General features: G+C 41.2%; 1 long non-coding RNA gene across 4 annotated transcripts in view; it reads right to left on the reverse strand.

Annotated features, from left to right (window-relative positions):
• The window catches only part of LOC101945588 (uncharacterized), a 193,625-nt gene extending 172,992 nt beyond the window's left edge, over positions 1-20,633 (reverse strand). For all 4 annotated transcript variants that reach the window (XR_006175432.2, XR_010593748.1, XR_010593747.1 and 1 more), the window contains exon 1: positions 20,487-20,633. This is a non-coding gene — a long non-coding RNA (uncharacterized LOC101945588). The remainder of the gene's footprint in view (positions 1-20,486) is intronic.
• Between the last annotated feature and the right edge of the window lie 11 nt (positions 20,634-20,644).

The raw sequence follows: 20,644 nt of genomic DNA on the forward strand, positions 1-20,644 counted from the left end.
CATTAATCCTATACTGGCCGACAAAGTAGAATATGGGTGTTTTGGGGCAATATTTTATAGATAATGGAAGAAGTTGGAAATTACTGAAAGTACCCCTGAAAATGGAGCTTTTTAACAGGGTCTGATCCTGGCAGACCAGGTGCCAGCTCATGCCAACATCCCCATGTCTCAACTGAACACTTACAAATACATAGCTGGAACCTGTTTGACTCAGCTGTGTGTTCAGTATTGTTAATACAGTATTAGAATTAGAAGAATGTGTTGAGTGTTTAGACTTTATTGAATGCTTGTGAGTTGCTGGCTGCATTAATCTCACTTATAACATCTGTATTCCATATTGTAAAGTAATATTGGAGCAGTTGTATTGTGAATCCCTGTGACTATGGAAGGTCACGGCTACCCTAGAGTTTACAGCAATGCAGCTGCACCGCTGAAAGCTCTCTAATGTAGCCGCCATAAGCTGATGGAAGGAGCTCTCCCGTTGACTTAACTACTCCAGCCCTCACAAGCATCAGACACTATGTCAGCAGGAGACGCTTTCCCACCGACATAGTACTGTCTACACCAGTGCTTAGGTTGGTGTAACTCATGTCACTCGGGGGTGATTTATTCACTTCTCTGAGTGACACAAGTGACACTGACATAAACTGTAGTGTAGACACAATGTCTCTCTCCTGTCTGCTGATTTAGGCTAATTAGTGAGAATTAATTCTGTTCGGTCTCCAACAGAAAGTGGTATACCCTGCCAAAGGAAAGGTCCCTCGATACCAGACAGACTGTTGTGGGACTTTGCAACTGCAATTTCTCTACATACTATCAACAAGAGGACAAAAGACTTTTATTGTCATTCTATGCTCCTCGCTGTGAAGGTAAGTCTTGTAAGTGGATTCTCCCAATCAACTGAGAGCACATGGAAGCAGGGGGTTAAAACCCCTACCAAGAAGAAACTGGTTATCTCTCTTCTGCTTTAATTCTGAGGGGGGACAAGGTGTTTCTAGGCATACGTGAGGTATCCACAGCTGTTTAGCCTGGGTTAGCCTTAAAGGACATACAGAGCTTGCTGATTATAGAAGCTTCTATTACCTTTTGAACATTGTAACTCATTTGTGCATCTATGTTTACTGGCTTTAACCTTTAAATAACTCTTTGGATTCCTTTTTCTATTTAATAAATCTTTAGAAAGTTTATTATAGGATTGGTTACAAATATTGTCTTTGGGTGAGATCTAAAGTGCAATTGACTGGTCCTTTAGGAGTAGGCGTAACCTGAATATTGCAGTGAATCTTGGTGTAAGAGACCATCTATTGTACTTGTGTACCACTTAGCAGGTAAAAAGAAGAACAGGAGGACTTGTGGCACCTTAGAGACTAACAAATTTATTAGAGCATAAGCTTTCGTGGACTACAGCCCACTTCTTCGGATGCATATAGAATGGAACATATATTGAGGAGATATATATACACACATACAGAGAGCATAAACAGGTGGGAGTTGTCTTACCACCTCTGAGAGGCCAATTAATTAAGAGAAAACAAACTTTTGAAGTGATAATCAAGCTAGCCCAGTACAGACAGTTAGATAACAAGTGTGAGAATACTTACAAGGGGAGATAGATTCAATGTTTGTAATGGCTCAGCCATTCCCAGTCCTTATTCAAACCGGAGTTGATTGTGTCTAGTTTGCATATCAATTCTAGCTCAGCAGTTTCTCGTTGGAGTCTGTTTTTGAAGTTTTTCTGTTGTAATATAGCCACCCGCAGGTCTGTCACTGAATGACCAGACAGGTTAAAGTGTTCTCCCACTGGTTTTTGAGTATTTTGATTCCTGATGTCAGATTTGTGTCCATTAATTCTTTTGCGTAGAGACTGTCCGGTTTGGCCAATGTACATGGCAGAGGGGCATTGCTGGCACATGATGGCATATATCACATTGGTAGATGTGCAGGTGAACGAGCCCCTGATGGTATGGCTGATGTGATTAGGTCCTATGATGATGTCACTGGAATAGATATGTGGACAGAGTTGGCATCGGGGTTTGTTACAAGGATAGGTTCCTGGGTTAGTGGTTTTGTTCAGTGATGTGTGGTTGCTGGTGAGTATTTGCTTTAGGTTCGGGGGTTGTCTGTAAGCGAGGACAGGTCTGTCTCCCAAGATCTGTGAGAGTAAAGGATCATCTTTCAGGATAGGTTGTAGATCTCTGATGATGCGCTGGAGAGGTTTTAGTTGGGGGCTGAAGGTGACAGCTAGTGGTGTTCTGTTATTTTCTTTGTTGGGCCTGTCTTGTAGGAGGTGACTTCTGGGTACTCGTCTGGCTCTGTCAATCTGTTTTTTCACTTCAGCAGGTGGGTATTGTAGTTTTAAGAATGCTTGATAGAGATCTTGTAGGTGCTTGTCTCTATCCGAGGGATTGGAGCAAATGCGGTTATATCTTAGAGCTTGGCTGTAGACAATGGATCGTGTGGTGTGTCCTGGATGGAAGCTGGAGGCATGTAGGTAAGTGTAGCGGTCAGTAGGTTTCCGATATAGGGTGGTATTTATGTGACCATCGCTTATTAGCACAGTAGTGTCCAGGAAATGGACCGCTTGTGTGGATTGATCTAGGCTGAGGTTGATGGTGGGATGGAAATTATTGAAATCATGGTGAAATTCCTCAAGGGCTTCTTTTCCATGGGTCCAGATGATGAAGATGTCATCAATGTAGCGCAAGTAGAGTAGGGGCGTTAGGGGACGAGAGCTAAGGAAGCGTTGTTCTAAGTCAGCCATAAAAATGTTGGCATATTGTGGGGCCATGCGGGTACCCATAGCCGTGCCGCTGACTTGAAGGTATATATTGTCCCCAAATGTGAAATAGTTGTGGGTGAGGACAAAATCACAAAGTTCAGCCACCAGGTTAGCTGTGACATTATCAGGGATACTGTTCCTGATAGCTTGTAGTAAGCTCTCTGGACCAAAGATCACACTACAGGACCAAATAGCTCACTGTAAAAAATGTACTCCTTATTTCCAGGCTGAATTTGTCTACCACTTAGAGTTGGCATAACATGTAGCTTGTTTGATCACAAAGTTTCTTATAAAATCTGGTGATGGACTAGGAATTGAAAACCCGCTCAATGCATCGTCATTTTTGTCACAAGATAACAATGGAGTTAAAGCAATGCATATTATTGAACCATACCTTCGGAGTAGAAGAAAGAATGGTGTTCTACCGTAACCCACAACTGTAGCAAATTAATTATTCTTTCTTGACCACCCCATCTGCTAACCATACCCAACTGCATTACAACATGCTTCTCTTCATGTGTAGTTTATTTCATGCATGGTATATTTTAATCTGAGAATCATCAAAACAATTATTTCAGTTTTGTTCACACTTCATTTCAAATATGTAACCTCAGGGTTGTGACAATCCAGAAAAGTGCTAGTGGTATAGTAAGCAAAATTTCTCTTAGAACTTATGTGCAGTGTTAAGCCATGGTGCACTGGCAACCTAAACTCTAGAAGTAACTAATATGGTTTTAAATACCTGACTACTTTTTAAATTGACTGCTTGTGACATACCGGTGGAGCTGAACAAATAGCTTGGCTCAAGCACTAAATATCAGATATTAAAACTTGGAAGTAAGCTATTCTAGAGGTGGGAGTCTGAAATATGGAGACTGTAATAGAAATAGAGGGCCCGGTATAAAAGGCCTAATGCCTGAAGTAAAGTCAGGCCCTGCTGCTATGAAGCAAAGTTAGCAAGAGTCAGGCTATGAGCAAAAATCCGGCTCTGTTACAAACATGACTACTTGCAATTTCACAGAACCTGGCAGAAACAGGGCTGTCTTGCAAAAACACAAGTACTTCTAAGCATTAAGTATTCACGTAAACACATTCCAGAAGGTTAGTTCCAGAACACCCCAATACCAAGTATGGTATAAGCACACTCCCCCAAGATAATATAGGACACATTGACCCCTCCTAAAGATAAGGTCAGGATGACAGGGTAATGGATAGAGACATTTTGATTGAAACAACAGATATAAGGTAAAGGGTGGCAACTAATCACATCAGAGGGTCAGTATGTAACTTGTTTGTATCAGTGTATAAAAGAGAGGTCACACAGGAGGTGTCTGTCCAAGCAAGGGGGCAACAGAAAGTCTCACTGTTCATTTTGCTGAGTTCTTTGTAATGAGCATACATGTGCTAGTGTACCTGTAGCACATATAGGACGCTAGACCCATGCTTCGTTGACAATAAACCTGGTCGAGTGCATTTAACACTGAACTGAGTCTGTGGTCTTCTTGGGCAGTCTGATCGAGGTCTGCTGAGTCAGCTATCTGTGCAGAGCTGGTACAGCACACAGAGAGAACACACACACACAGCAAACAACCGACAACAGAGAGAAACTTACTAAAAGACCTCAGTGAGTTTCTCATGTGTGTAACTTTCCACTGACTTATCTGAGTAGTTCTGTTCTAAAATCATGTGTGCATAAATTAAGAGGCATAACTATTATTAACAGGAATTTGTTGATTACCAACAGTGTGCTCAGCATAACACAACATGAAGTAAAACATGGTCCCTGTCCAAAGGGGCATACCATCTATAATACACTAATAATACAGCAGATGATTAGGAACTGGAAGGTCCAATCTGACAGTAGTGTGGTTAACTTCTTGCTTTTAATGATATTTCATATTTAACTGATGGATTAGCATTGGACTGTTCTGTGGAAAAGCAGCGTGTGACTTTTCTGTTCTTCACACAAGATTTATCAAAACCTACAAATATGGCATTGGGTCATTTCTTTTCCCACCATACTTAACTAATGGGATGTAAGATTATGCTAAATGCAAATGATGCAACTTAGTTGTTACTCATGCTTATATAATGAACTTATTGACAAAACGGATAAAAACAGAAACCATGAAAAAATGTATAGGAAAAATTCCAGAGGACTCCCATAAGACTGGAAGAATAGAATTGTTCAGGATTAACACAAAATACTATTATAAACACAAAGTACATTCTTTCTTGATTCACAATCCTTATGTAACTTTTAAAAACCAGGAGTACTTGTGGCACCTTAGAGACTAACAAATTTATTAGAGCATAAGCTTTCGTGGACTACAGCCCACTTCTTCGGATGCATACAGAGTGGAATAAATATTGAGGAGATATATATACACACATACAGAGAGCATAACTCTGAAACCTTTTAAAAACCAGTGAGACATATCAGAGCTGAACAAATGTTAGCATTGTACTGGCAAAAACATCGCTCCTCCAGTGGTGCAAAGGGCCCCAAAGCTGGCTTAACCATCTAGCTGAAGATTTCGTTGGTATGGAGAAATCCGTGGGTGATGTAGCGTTGGCATAGGCTGCTCTGTGATACCCACCTCCTCAGGTGTAGGGGGCATGTCAGATACATGGTGGGTAAAGGGAGTGTAGATGAAACAGTCTCCAGCCAATGTAATTAGCTCCTTGGGACCACTGCCCCTCAGATAAGATGCATCAGTGCAAGTTACTTTTTGCACTGGCACAACAAATTCTTGCACCAATGCAGCTGCATTCTGCAAAACTCTCCAGTGCAGACAGCCCTTGTACTTAAGAGGAAGGATGTCTTTGTTAAATATTCAACTGAAGTACAAAAAGAACTTACAACACACATTACCTGAGACCCACCTCCCCAAGACTTTCTCCAGCAAAAGCAGGCCATTTTTTGTACATCAGAAGCAAAAAATAAAAAGGGATGAAAAACATTTGGCCAGACTGTTCAGTGCAATCTGCACCAGACATAGCATGAGATAGAGCAGCCTAGGCTAAACCGTTTTAATGTACGGTACCACATACCAGTTATCTACCTATCTAATGTTCTTAGACGGCCCCATCACCTATCTGAGCTGAGTACCTCGCAATCTTGGATGTATTTATCCTCAGAACACTCCTGTGAGGTAGAGAATTACTCATATACCCATTTTATAGATGGAAACTGAGGCACAGAGAAGCTAAGTGACTTGCCCAAGGTCACAGAGAAAGTTTGTGGCATAGCAGAAATGTGAACCCATGTCTCTCAAGTCCTAAAATAATGGTCTAACTACTGGACAATCCAGCTTCTCACTAAGGAATGGCAAAGCAGAGTTCTGCCTCACACCAGTGGAAATCTCAACTAATTCCAGTCAGCCTGGCACAAAGGGATAGGATTCTAATAGAGTATGTCCTTCCATTAAAAACAAACAAAACAAAAAAACACTGTAGAACAACTTTAGCATGGTTAGAAGTTGATGAGTGAAAGTGTTTTTATGTGTTTTAATTTTTACAGTCATTAAAAGTGAAAACAACTGGGAAAAGTTTTTGTAGCAAAATTTGACTTAAGTTGCAGAAAATGAAACAATATCATATAGGGAACTGTGATTTGGAGCACCTTGAAAAGGTAACCAAATTCACTTGAATTGTATTCTATATTGTCTATGATGATCCCACAGGGTAATGGGATATCAAATACAGCCAGTCACAAAAGTGACACTGTGGAGATTAATGTCAACTTTTATCTGTCACTTTGACGAGTTTTCTTGTGTGAACATGAAATTTTAAAGGCACAGCGTCAAAACAAAATGAAAAAGCCGTAATGCTCTCAATCTACTGTTCTCAGAGGGATAGAGCCAAGGAGCAGAATACAGAAAAATCAATTTAATGATCAAAACACAAATATGTGCCATTCCCTGTCATTTTGCCTGTTTGCTTTTATCTGCATGATGTGTTTTTGTCCCTAAATCAAGACACAATCTGTCATTTAGAAGTAAAAAACTCAAGACAGTGCTAATATTCTTAAAGAAATTATACTGAATCCACCTCTTGCTGGATTTAAACATGTAACTAATGCTGCAGTCAACCTTATCATATGAACAAAGAAGTGCAAGCATGTCCAACAACTCCATAGTGCTCCTTATGCACTTCTGGACCAAGGTCAGGATTGACTTTCTTCTTTTGAAAATCCTCCATGGGCTTGTTCCAGGATCTCTGCAATCCCTTTCCTGCTCTGTTACTGGGGAAATTCTGCAAAACTGTATGTGTGCATAATCAATGAGCCGTGCATATTTTATTTTTTTGCACAGAAAAAAGCTTCTACCAAAATATTGCTGCTGTTCTGCCTTTTGCCCACCAGAGGATGCTGTGGCACAAGAACAGCAGCAGCTCCCAGCAGACAATAACTTCTGCAGTTTGTCCACCAGAGGGTGATGTGGTGATCGAACACAGCAGCCACTCCTAGGCAGCTAGGGAAGAGAAAGAGCCTGTCAGGCCAGGTCAGGACACAGGGGCTACAGGGAGACAGACAACGTGGGGTTCTGGGAGGGTCAGACAGGGGTTCATAAGGGCTAGTGGGGGAGGACAGATTGGGGCAGCAGCTGAATGGGAGTAGAGGCACAGAGCCACAGGGGGGAGGGAGGTGCAGGGCCACATGGTGATGGGGGAGGGGGTGCAGAGCTACCTAGGGACAGAGGGTGACTGAGTGGGGGCACAGAGACACATGGGGATGAAGGGAGGAGGTACAGAGACACATAGGGATAGGGGAGTGGCTGGGTGGGGGCACAGAAACAGATGGGGGATGGTGGAAGGGGTTCAGAGCCAATACGGACAGGGGTGGCTGAGTGGGGCACAAAGACACATGGGGACAGGGGAAGGAGGTGCAGAGCCACATGGGGATGGGGAGTGGATATCTGAGTTGGGGTGGAGGGACATATGTGGACAGGGGGTGAAAAGACACATTGTAGTGCAGGAACACATAGGGACAGGGGCAGATGTGCTTGACTGAATGGGAGAGGCTAGGGGTCAGCCAAGGTCAGCACGGGGGAAGCTCCCTAAAATATCTCCCCATCCCCCAAAAAAACCTGTTCCATACTTTTCCCACCAATATCCAACAACAATGATTAGGGGGCTGGAGCACATGACTTAGGAGGAGAGGCTGAGGGAACTGGGATTGTTTAGTCTGCAGAAGAGAAGAATGAGGGGGGGATTTGATAGCTGCTTTCAGCTACCTGAAAGGGGGTTCCAAAGAGGATGGATCTAGACTGTTCTCAGTGGTACCAGATGACAGAACAAGGAGTAATGGTCTCAAGTTGCAGTTGGGGAGGTTTAGGTTGGATATTAGGAAAAACTTTTTCACTAGGAGGGTGGTGAAGCACTGGAATGGATTACCTAGGGAGGTGATAGAATCTCCTTCCTTAGAGGTTTTTAAGGTCAGGCTTGACAAAGCCCTGGCTGGGACGATTTAGTTGGGAATTGGTCCTGCTTTGAGCAGGGGTTGGACTAGATGACCTCCTGAGGTCCCTTCCAACCCTGATATTCTATGATTCTATGAACACTCCAAGTTCACACAAAGGCTCCTTCCGTGCAATTTACTTCCTTCTCCCTCAGCTCCTCCATTACCCCTGACTGCCCCAAGCCTTTGCACTGCTTCTGAGGGGTGCAGAAAATACTGTTCTGTATTGTAATGTAAATGAATTATTACTCAGAGTGCTGTATTAATATGCTTAGTAAGGAATCTGTTTGTCAAAAAACACTTCCTAAATCTTTTTTGTTGTCTGTATTGCTGACTCGTATTTTGAAATAAATGACCAAAAATAACAAACTGGTGTGATTATATTGTGTTATTCGGACAAATAAAATATGCAGAATTTTAAAATATTGTGTGCAGAATTTTTAATTTTTTGGTGCAGAATTCCCCCAGGAGTACTCTGTGTATGACTCTAGCACAGGTCTCTTCTATTGCTACTGGATGTGCAAAAAACTTTTCCTCTGCTGTAGCTGCTGTATGAAATGACTTCCCTGTGCACCTCTGCTTATTTTCATATATCATCTGAAAACATTTCTCATGCCATCTCTTCATTCCTCTTTCCTTACACTACTGCTTATTATTTTCTCTGTATTTAACTCTGTAAAGTATTCTGAGGATATAATGTCCATAGAAGAAGCTGTACTAAATAATTCTATATTGTATTAAATAATTCCTTTCCCTTTTGCCCATTGTACTTGTATTATAAAACACCTGTTAATTTCTGAAGGATACTGATTCACACCGCATGTAAATGTAAAATACTACACAGACACACGATGCTCCAAGTTAGGTGCACGCACAATACTTGTTGATGTTGGTGTGATTCCTGCCCAAAACACTCACTCAGACCCAGTGGAACTGGCTGCCCTCTTCACTCTTTGCGTCTTGTGATATGTTTTACTTTCTCAATTTATGTCAAAGCAACTCTCTTTAGCACGGGTAAAAGTAAAATTGAACTCTTACAGGTAAGGGGCAGGGCCTCTGGCGGAAGGGGCGTGTCTGGGGGATCAGCATCCCCCAGCCAGCCCATCCGTGCTGCCCGGGGCTCCAGCAGCAATTTAATGGGTGCCTTTTAAATCATCGGCCCTGAGGCAGCTGCTCCTTTTCCCTCCCCCCCGCCGTCGGCGGCCTGGGGGGAGGGAGAGGCGCAAAAGGGGCAACGACATTAAAGTGCTATACGGGCCAGTACCGGCAGCCACTTTTTACCGGTAGGCCTTACTTTCACCCCTGCTATTTAATGTCATGATTTGTGACACGGAGTGGGATTTTCCAAAAAGCCTGAGGGACTCGAGAGCACAATGAACTCTCCTACCACAGCAGTGATAGCACCACTACCCCAGCTGCCCTTTTTGGACTTCTGCTCGGCCTTCTGAGGGCAGCCTTGTTGCCCATGCCACTAACCTAGAGTTCATAGGACTCCGATTCCAAGAATGTAAGGGATGTGTATGTCTCCATTGTAGAGCGAGAGTGGGGCACATGATGCACATACCTGGCATACATTTTGTCCATCGGTAATGTTTCTGCAGATTGTAACTCGTGTTTCAAAGAAGGGTTTAAAGAGCTGGTTGAAGAAGCATTTGGGAAGAATATAGCAGTTTATGGCCAGTTCTGATTTGGGTACACATTAAAAGATTAAACATGAAAAAATCAGAATGTGCTGATTTACTTCCAAATAAAACTACTGGAAAATGTTTATCGTTACTGTTAATTCCTATTTTATATAATAGAAGGGGATAATAATAGCAATCTGAGCACAAAAGAAACCTTAGCAAACAACTGTAAGCAGTCAATGTCCCACATAGGCAAGAAACCTAGAAGCACACAGACATAGCCTATGAAACATGGATGTCTGTGTTAAGAAAACTGGCTGAAGCGGTTAGATTTGCAGAATACAACACAGTAAGTTTCATGGGGCTGGAGCACTACATCTGACCTTTGAAGTTAACTTAAAAATGCTTTATTCATGGAATAATGATATAGAGAGAAACTGTTTGATAAGCACCTCCAAATGATGACGTTAAATAATTATATATTGTCATATGATGAGACAAAGGTCTTGGTTGAATTATTATTTGAGTTTCTCCTGTGAAATTATCTGAGAATTATATTTTTGTGAAGATTGTATGTATTTTCACAGGAAAGGCTGCACAAATACAAAACCTCTGATAATAAACAATATACTTCTCAGCATTTGAAGTTAACAAATAGGTGTGTAACTATGTAATACAACATGAATACTAGCTTGTGGAAAAAATACATTTTGGTACACCTCTACCTTGATATAACACGAATTCGGATATAACGCGGTAAAGCAGTGCTCCAGGGTGGGGGGAGGGGGGGAGGGGGCTGCGCACTCCAGCGGATCAAAGCAAGTTCGATCTTTTGGCTCCCGAGGACAGCGTTATATTGGGGTAGGGTTGTACTTCATTGTAACCACATTACATTAACATTAATGGAGCACAAAGACTTTAAGTCCTACCACTATTATACATAAAATTGTTTGCTTTCTGTGTCTTATTCAGAATTTGTTGCTGATTACCTAAGCTACTCATGTGCGACTGTCAACCAAGTGTTAATTTACTCCTCACCCATCTTCTCCTTAACAAGGAAGTCATCAATAAGCTGAATTGGTGACATCACAAGTAAAAACACTGCCCAAGTGTTTTTATGAGCAAAACACCCTCAGTACCTGATACGCAATCGCTATGAAATAGGCTAAGCTGGTACCCATTTTTCTGCTGTAATTTGTAAGAAAGTTCCCTCCCCATTAGCTACATCTTAATGAACCCCAACCTCCCCGCATCCACCCACCTTTTAGAAAAAAAGACAAGGTAAGCAAAGCATGTCATACTGGCAAACTATAACTTTGTGTTCTAGTGCTGACCTAAATGATCTCTTATAAAATAATTTACTATCCTATTTTTCATTTTTGCACTAGACATAATACCATGTTCTCACTGGGAACTAAACCTTGCTACATACAGTACATAAGGGATCTATCTTACTTTCTACAGGCATTAAGGGGAAAGAGAACAGCAACTAACAAGCACATATGACTGGAGGTTGGTGAACTATCTTAGATAAAATATAAACTGATCTGAGTCTTTGCCCCAGATGCAAATTAACCCCTTTCTGAAGATTAAGGGGAAAAAAGGCTCTTCTGCTATTTCTGGCCCAGCCAAAATCAGGAATTACTGCAAAACACAACAAAAATCCTGACCTCACAAGGTTCCTAGCCTCATTTCTAGAGTAACAAGGGCTAGGTATGTTTGGATAAACTTGCCTGAAACAAACTTCTGAATTTTGTAGGTTCACCATTTGCTACTTATCACATGCTATAAAAGCTGGATACATTGTCTATATTATAAATCCCCATCTGTGTTATTTTCCAGTTGTTGCATGTATTCTGGTAATATTGTCAGAAGCAGCAGAGAAGGCAGTTGAGTTTCCATGACTGTTACCAACTCATGTGTCTTGAGCTTTGCTGGGAAAGCACAGTTCTAGGGCTAATTAGCACTTGGAAGGAAGGAGGACCAAAATACAAACTCCAGACTTCATGCAACAGTATTCAAAATGCAAACATTTAAGGCATATTAAATACTGAACAGGTAGGACTAGATGCAAGTTTTGTAATTAGAACTCCTATTTCATATTTTACTCAGGACTTATAAAAAGGTGAAAGAGTTATTCTAAAAGGTTTCCTGGCTCCCTTGTTCACAAATGAAGAGCCTATTCTAAAAAACCCTCTAGTTTCCAGGCTTCATATTAATTCTAGTATGCCAAAGTTTACATCTTTATAAGCAGGCATTAAATGTAGGAACATATTATAATTCTTAATAGCATAGGGTTCAATAAATATAGATTGCAAAATAAACATGATTACAAAGGATTTCGTTTCCATTGCAATGTTTGTAGATCTTCGCTTTATACAATTATTATTTACCCATTGAATAATACACTCCAGCTTCCTAAAATGATCAGGAGCTGAATCAGCAATTGTGCTGAAGTTACATGAGAGCCATGTTAATGACCAAATATGAACTAAGTAAGAAGTTGTCCTAGCCTTCAGCACCATCTACTGTTTTACAAAAGTCTGACAACTATTTCTGTTTTGCCAAGCTTCTCTATCCTTACCCCCCTTTCAGAGCAGACTCAGGTCCAGCCAGAGACCTTCAGACAATGTTAAGTATTTTCAATAGCTCTTCCTAAGGTGAAATCCCTGAGCTATCACCTAGCTAGGGGCAGGGCATTCTCAGGGAGGGACCCGACTCTAGAATTTGTTTCCCCCCAACAGAGCGAGAGATCAAGACCCTTATGTGCATGCTGAATGGCCGGCCCACTACTAATTCGGGCTTTTCCTGAGGGGTTGCATTGAGCAGGGAGGGCCTTCTTTTAATTTCTTTAGCATTGGGGAATTCTCTAGTATTATTGGCATCATTTTAGTGTTACGTAGTTCAAACAGTTTAGTCATCGTGTATGTGCCCCTAGAAACACAGGATAATTGGAAAAATAAATAAAATATTTTTATAATTAAAATTCTGCATCCCTATCTAGATCAGTGGTTTCCTTAATGTCAATCTATTATTAAAAGCAAAGTATGCAGGATGTCTAAAGGCAATCAGCTAACAAGCACAAAGAGTCTTTGTCTGTCTGCGTGTGGGACACTGCAAAGTAATGTTCTGGAAATAAAAACTTTTGTGAAAGTGCCTTAAAAAATAAATTCTCGAACCTTCCATCTCTATGTCTCTGATTCAAATCCAGTTCAGTTATTACTATCTGACGTGTTGAGTGGTCCATGACAAGAATCTCAAGTTCCTAGTGTATTTTTATCTGTACAGTGGTATACTATCACTGTAACTGCTATTTGGTATCCTTGAGGGGAGTCTCAGCAGTGAGGCCAGAGGATGAACTCCCTGTTAAAATTGAAATTTCCTCTCACCCCCAGGGAAATTCAGAGCACCCTGACAGAGCAATATTGGGAAATTTGCATTGCATCTCTTCTGTGAATTTACCAAGCCTGCCAATCCTTTATTATCCTTTTACTTATGAAAAAAAATGAGACAGATACATTTTCTTACACAGTATTTAGCTCAGATTAAAAGGTGTAAAAGGAAAATTGAATATGAAACTTACTTGGATCAAAAAATCATTCAAATCTTCCCAGCTGACCTAATGGGCCCTTATCTTGCTTAAATCAAAAGGTTCATAAAGGGGAGGCAGCATCAACCTGTTTTGCAGCTGTATCCCCAACCACACTTTACTGGGAAGCCATAGACGCTACCCAAAGGAGTTGTTTTATTTAATCTAAGAGGCAAGAGAGATTAGGAGTAATAAAATCACAGCACTTTAGCTTCTGCAAAATGTCAACTAAACAGCTCTCTTTCTCATGTAAGACAGCGACAAAGAGTCCTGTGGCACCTTATAGACTAACAGACGTGTTGGAACATAAGCTTTCGTGGGTGAATACCCACTTCGTCAGATGCATGTGCTGTGTCATGCATCTGACGAAGTGGGTATTCACCCACAAAAGCTTATGCTCCAATACATCTGTTAGTCTATAAGGTGTCACGGGACTCTGTCGCTTTTTACAGATCCAGATTAACACGGCTACCCCTCTGATACTTGACATCATTTAAGATAGTGTCTGAAAATATATTAACTTTTTGTTTTGAGGTGTGATTCCTTATAGGAATAGTCAGTGCTTTACAGTCTAGGTACAATCCAGCTAGCCTTACAATTATCAACTAGCTTAATACCCTGGCACAAAACCACTATCACAATTAACACAGGCTTGTCTGGAAAGTTCAAAGTAAGTCTTTAATCTATTTTCAGACTATAATTTTTTCATATGGAATCCCATTATATGTTTGGAAAGTTCTTATATGTGCTTGCCATATGGCCAACCCAGTAGTTTCATGGCAGCATGCCTCTGTGTCATGAGGGGATCCTTTGTTCAGTCTCTTCCTCCCAGGCTAACAGAGGCTTGCAACACTGTTGGGACAGCACACTCAGTTTCTGTGTAAATGTCTACTACTGCTCTCTAGTGGCCTCTTCTTGCTTTAGCATACAGCTCTCTTGACCTGCTCTGGAGAGCACAGTGGCCAAACCTCCTTACCAGGAAAGAGTGACCGTGATACTAGGGTGACCAGACATCAAATGTGAAAAATTGGGACAGGGGTGGGGGATAATAGGAGCCTATATAAGAAAAAGACCCCAAAATCGGGACTGTCCCTATAAAATCAGGACATCTGGTCACCCTACACGATACTGATACTTGCGGATCGGACATGGGGGAAATAAAGAAGAGCAAGTATAGGAGAATCTCCAGTGAAATACTGGGGAGGAATCTGTTTTCATTGACTATTTATATTAAAAATTATCTTACTTCTACCAAATCAAGCTGGAACAAGACAGACATTGTTAACGTTAAAGCAATTATGCTTACTGCTTGGCTGCTAAATGGATCACTTAATGCAAAGTAGATGCAATGTCAGTGAATTTCCCACCATTTCCTGACTTTTCTGTGTTCAATTTTCTATTAAATTAGGTTTCTAAATCATATACAGATAGAGTAGGAACTGAGCCTTCAAACCACTCATCAAAACAAAGTTTTCATTAGGGACAAAATGAATTTAAATTTGTTAAACTCTTAGGCACTATGAGAAATCCTATAAGATATTGTGTGGGTATTACTTTATAAGTATTATTTAAACCCAGTCATAAACGATAAACATCTGGTAGAAATTAAGCGCTGGCTTCTCACCACTGAGTCCACCTCTGATTTCAGAGAAGATAGTTTGAAAATCTATTATCTGCATTTATGTGACAATAAGCACCAGTGCAAAAACAAAACTAGCAGTAGAATTCGAGGATTGCAATTATTAGGGCCTTTATTTCTTCAATCACCAAACCCTAACTTTGCCCAAAGACTCCAGAAAGGTTTGCTCCATTGGCCACCCAGATGCCAAACGTGCTGAAGGATAATCTATGTAATTGCATCTTTGAATTTAGATTTCAATCAAAAATATTTTTCCTACTAACAGCCAAATGAAAAGTTTAATTCTCAGTATTAAATTAGAGCTTTCCTTCCCAACATGCTTCTGATTATTTAATTTTTTCCACTTATTCTGTCGCTTAAAGCAGTGCTTCTCAAAGTGGTGGTCCGCGGACCGGTGCCGGTCCACGAGCCATCAGCTGCCGGTCCGTGGCGAGTTTCCTCATAAGAGTGTCAAATAGGATAATAATATGGCACCGGTCCCTGGCACATTGGGAAAAAAAATTGCCAGTCCCCCACATCAGATAGCTTGAGAAGCACTGGCTTAAAGTATGACCATAAGTAGCAGCTCTCATTCACTCATTAACCCTGACTAGGGCCCTCAATTACATTAGTTCAGGGGTCGGCAACCTTTCAGAAGTGGTGTGCCGAGTCTTCATTTATACACTCTAATTTAAGGCTTTGCGTGCCAGTAATACATTTTAATGTTTTTTAGAAGGTCTCTCTATAAGTCTATATATTATATAACCAAACTACTGTTATATATAAAGTAAACAAGGTTTTCAAAATGTTTCAGAAGCTTTATTTAAAATTAAATTAAAATGCAGATCTTATCAGTTTAGTGTGATCCTTGCCCTTGCTTTTCCTTGCTGAGTTTTCGAATGTCTGGCACGTATTTGGATACTTTAAGCTGCACACAGGCTTATGAGTGATCAGTTGTTAACCGGCTGGCAGGAGGTCAGCGGCTGGAACCCCAGGTCCGCAGCTGAGGTGAGTGGAGATGGCGGCTGGTAGGGCTGAAGGCCTGGCCCCTGTCTGGCAGGGGGCCTGCGCTGGAACTCCAACCGGAAGCAAGGTGAGTGGGGCTGCGGCGGGGATCCCGGCTGGCAAGGGGCCAGCAGCCGGAACCCCAGAGCAGTGACTGAGTGGCTCAGTCCGCTGCTGCTCTGAGGTTCCAGCCGCCAGCTCCTGAGGGCGCTGAGTGGGACCGGCGGTGGGACCCCGGCTGGCATTTTGAAAGAGATATCTTATATTGGTCCATCTTTATCTATGTCATATATACCAGTGGATTAAGGGCTGGCCAAAAGGGGCATTTGCCCTTTGCCAATATGTGAAAGGAACCCTATTAGATTTAACACCACACTGTTTTACAAAATATATATAGTGTTGTTCTATTAACAGTGATGAGTTTACTGTACATTCAGCTTGTGCTGAATTTCTACCAATGGAGATCCTGCTGAATGATTCTTGGCTCCAGCCCATTAGGAAATGACAAAGGAAGATGCCAAGTTAATCTAGAGTAAGGGTCTCAAAGTCCCGGCCCGCGGGCCACCTGCGGTCCGAGAACCTCCCCACTGTGGCCCACGGAGGAGAGACGCATGCAGCCATGCTGTCGGCAATGTCTGCTGCAGGCACCGCCCACCGCAGCTCCCATTGGCTGGGGGAGAAGGACAGAGATACCATCACTAGTCGCCAGGCAGAGTCAACCATGGAGGCAGTGTCACTTTTTCCCCACAATGCATATAAACAAGTCAAAATACCGAACACAACGATCTGATGCACACCTTGCTGCAATCCTGAAGGTTTCAACTGCTCAGTCAATGAAGTCAGACATCAACAAACTGGAAGCGTTGCCAGGGTCTGGCAAAGACTAAAAACTCTCTGGCAGGCAAAGAATTGTATAAAGTTGTATGACAATTTTATTATTTCTAAGAAATTCTAAATAAAAATACAATATAAACATTTTCTTTTCTGAACACCATCTTCAGTGACATTATTGGCCCGCTGGGAGGATTTCAGGACTGGCACTGGCCCTAAGGTACATTGAGTTTGAGACCCCTGATCTAGAGAAACTGAGTTGAAGAATGTAAACAATCTATTTAGGACATGGAGAGGAGATATTATGGGATCTAGTCACTCCTTAATGTGAATGCACTCTCATTAATTTTCAGAAAACTACAGTAAGTAGTTTAATTACAGAAGCTCCCCGATTTACGCAAGCGTTCCAGAACGCCTTGCATAAGTCGAATTTTGCGTAAAACGGGAATGTAGCTCCGACAATTATGCAACAACAACAAAAAAGTGCTTACGGAACTTATGGAACTTTTCCTGTAAGTCCGGATTTCCGTAAGTTGGGTTTGCATAACCCGGGGAGCATCTGTATAAGTAAGTATAATTAATAATTATAATAGTAATAATTAAAAATATAGCCAAGAGTTTTGGAAGGGCTATAAATCCTCATGCTTCAGAGCATAACCCAATCACTAACTAATAGGTTAGAAACTTTCCGTGTGGGTAGGTTTTCCACAACTGCCTGCTGAAGGGTTTCTTATACCTTCCTCTGAAGCAGCTATTACTTAGGTATTGTAGGAGACAGGATGAGATGGATCACTGGTCTGATCAAGTATGGCAATAATTCCTGTGTTCCTATTTCAGTACATTAAACAAGAGTCCAAGTGATATGTGTCAGGAGAAAGGTTTGTCTGTTTTGATGCCTTGTTGGACTAAGCCTCTTTTCCAATTTAAAGATGTATTTTTTAAACAATCTTCTTGTTTTTAATACACTTGAGAGGCATTATTTACCACACTGTTAAGAAGTTACAGTGTATATGTTAGGTTCTGCCCCATAAAATGATTTAAACCCTTAACAATCTGATGAAAATATAATGCTGTCTTTAGTTATTGCCCCAAAATGTTTGGTTTGCAAATTCAATTTTGCATAGCTAATTTAATTTACTTTCTGCTGACTTTCACATTAAGCAGAATAGATTAAACAGCCACACCTATACTATATATTGCAAATTTGTATCTGTGTGGCAACCAAAAATATTCTTAAAATTATCTACTGCACTCAAAGAGCAGTTGGAGATAGTGAAGAGAACCTTGATACAAATCCCTATTATATTTTCTCTCATGCACTTTACCTCCAGGGGATTCTAAGAATATTTAGCTCCTGGTGAATAAAAGAGATGAGCAAGCATGCCTCTCAAAAATCTACATTTACTCCATGTCCCACAAACCTGGTGCTTTTTCACTCTATTATAAATTACTTACAACAGAAATGTTGTATGAGGGAGCTGAACTTACAGTCAACAGTTGGTGATCTGATGTCCTGCACACATTCCAGAAGTTTCTAGATTCAATCAAATGAAGCCACTCCTTACAGTACACAACTTCACCTGCTCCTCTCTCTTCAAACTCCACTGACAATTCATTCCACTCAGTAATCACATCCCTATCACTAGCTACTCACGCAATTTCCCTCTAGGCTTCCAGATAGTTCTCTAAGTTTCCTAATAGGCATAACTAGAGTGACCAGATGTCACAATTTTATAGGGACAGTCCAGATATTTGGGGCTTTGTCTTGTATAGGTGCCTATTATCCCCGACTTCCTTTCCCAATTTTAAACACTTGCTATCTGGTCACCCTAGGCATAACAAGAACCCTGATGTTCTGATCACCTCACCTTTAACTTTTAGAATAATTGAGATTTTACTAGATTGACAAGAGAGCCTAATGCTTCTAATATTAAAATAATTTCAAATATGTGTTTGTATAAATACAGTCACAGATAAAAAAAAAAATAGGAAAAAATCCCACTGAGTTTATTTTCCCAGTGAAAATTAGCATAGGCAGAGATTACAAGCAATTACATATTTTTAACTGAACTGGGATCACATGGACTCCAACCCTGCAAACATTTATTCACATGCTTAACTTTAAGTTCCCCATCACAATTGAACTCAAGTCCATGATTATCTCATTGCACTAGTCCTTTCTCTCTTTTCTTCCTCCTATTGTTTGTTAAACCTACTTGTTGAATTTTGTCTTTAATCATGCCTCAGTTCTGCATCCCCACACAAAGCACCGCTGACTTTGTTTAGTGGGTGCATATCCATGCATATCTGCTCACAAGATTTTATGCTGTTTGTGACAGGGACTGACTTTTACTCTATGTTTGTACAGCACCTGGCACAATGAGGCCCAGTCCTTAGTGTTGTCTCTGGTTCCTACATTATACAAATGATAAATAACAGTATTAAGTTCCTATGCTGGAGACAGCCAGTCTACAGAAAACTGAGCATTTCCTTTTATAAGGCAATTCTTGTAACACAGCCTTTTCTGTGTTCTACAAGTGTACAACAGACTTGGGTAGAACTGGGTCATAAAGTTTGTCAGGGATAATTCTAATGAATTTGCCTTATCTTTGGAGCCTACCTATCTGCCAAAAGGAAAGATGAAAGCCCTGACTTTCCACCAAGAACCACACAGAGAGACCCTGTGCCTCCATGGTGGCCCAGTGACAACAGTAATACTCTTCACAGACACAGATATTCACCGCCACAAGTTCCTTCCAAAATCAGCCCTAACTCTTTACTATGGTCTTCTTTCTCATTCAAATTTGTATTGTGAATGATTTTATATCAGAACATGACTGAAGTTAAACTCGATACTTTCCTAGCTCAGGACAAGCATGAGAAATTGGATAGCTCAGAGACCATATCTGCTCTTCTCAGCTGCCTCTTATTATCAGCAATATCCCTCATTTTGAGCACAAGTTTATTTACTTTACTCCTTATCGGAGTTAGAGTGAAGTAGAACATTCAGGCAGAGGACAGCATAACTATCAGCTCAAACTGCCCCTAAATTAAAGGATGATGTATCAAGGGTATGAACTGTCTAATCATTAATGTCCCAGGGGTGTACATTTACATACATTTCAAAACAAATAAAACATCCCTGCCCAGAAGAGCTTCCAATCTAAACCATTCTATATGAGCAGGATGTCTTATTTTAATCTTATAACCAGGACAGGAACAAAAAATACCAAATCCTCCACAAATTATGTCCCTAAATCTACACAGGCTTCTCTGCACCTGTTAAGTCTTTACATGGTGAATATTTTCTGTATCCAATTTCCTTTTGTAAGTAAATTAAACAAAGAGCTCTAGGTAAGTGACGAAAATAGAGATAGAAAGGCTCCTTAGATATACAAAGAAGCAATTTAGTCCAGTGGGCTGGAATTTACAGAACCTCAGTTCTATTCCCGCCTCAGCAACCTGCTATGTGACTTCAAGCAAGTCACGTCACCTCTCTGCACTTCTATTTCCCGCCCCCCAGGCGGTCACTGGAAGCTCTTCAGGCCTGGGACTGACTCAGACTATAGTTGTAGTACCTAGAATAACTGGGGCCTCCTAGTACTACTGTAACTGAAACAACCGTTAGGACGGGTGCCTGCCCTCACGCGCGCTGGGGAGCTCGAGCTCGCAGCCGGGCCGGGTCTGGTCGCAGCTCGGCCCGACCCCGTGACCCTAGCCTGAGCCGGAACCGGAA

The sequence above is a fragment of the Chrysemys picta genome, chromosome 18, assembly GCF_011386835.1.
Source record: "Chrysemys picta bellii isolate R12L10 chromosome 18, ASM1138683v2, whole genome shotgun sequence".
NCBI lineage: Eukaryota > Metazoa > Chordata > Testudines > Emydidae > Chrysemys > Chrysemys picta.